Source organism: Populus euphratica, unplaced genomic scaffold, assembly GCF_000495115.2.
Source record: "Populus euphratica unplaced genomic scaffold, PopEup_1.0 scaffold124.1, whole genome shotgun sequence".
Taxonomy (NCBI): domain Eukaryota; kingdom Viridiplantae; phylum Streptophyta; class Magnoliopsida; order Malpighiales; family Salicaceae; genus Populus; species Populus euphratica.
This window is the reverse complement of record NW_011500013.1, coordinates 421400-422318: the sequence shown is the minus strand read 5'-3', so window position 1 is coordinate 422318 and position 919 is coordinate 421400.

The following is a 919-nucleotide window of genomic DNA, read 5'->3' as shown; positions in this document are numbered from 1 at the left end:
TTTTTAATATATATTTTAAAAAATAATTATATTTAAATAAATAATTACAATGATATTTGTAAATAATTACAATGACTCAGAGCAGAGCTTCCAGACAAGAAGAAAGCGATGATGCTGTGAATATTCACGCAGTGTGAATTCTGTCCGATGCTTCGAATATTGAAATAAAGAAATCCAATTAAAATCTCGTCACCGAGCTAGTGAAGTGACGCCTGTGAAGGGATTAACAAGACCTCGTTGTCTCTGACTCGGTGGAAAGAAATCTTGCCGAGCTTTACTCTAATTTAAGGATGACCGGAAAAGATAGCTGAGAGCTCCCACATTTTAAACACGAATATTTCTTTCGATTTGCCGAAATATACTGTCAAGTTGGAAGTTTGAATGGAAGAGCACGATTCTCAAGAGCTGACACAGACATAATAAAATCACTTCATGGATGTCTTTCCCTGAAAGTGGGAGAGGCAATGATGCCCATGACTTCAGTATCTTGTACCTGTCAAGTTATTAGGTTTCTATTTAATAGTGAATTTAGAAGATTTTTGATATAAAATCAAAGTTTTATTCACTATTGATATGGTATTGCAATTCTGATAATTAAATTGTTATGAGATTAAATTTTATTATTTTTTTTTAATTAAAATTTAATAATAATATAAGATAATATAAATATGTACAAATTTCTAACTTCAATTTTTTTATTTAATAAAATGTATTAAAATAAAACATAAATTATATTTTAAAATCTAAATGATTGAGAAGTTCTCTTGAAATTATTTTCGGTAAACAAGTTGTCGATTCCGTAAATTGAATACCGAATTGCAGAATTAGTCTGATGGTTTTGCAAAATCCAATAATGTATAGTAATTAAAAAAAGAAATAGCCAAAAGCTACTGCTCAACGAACTAATGCCTTCTCTCTG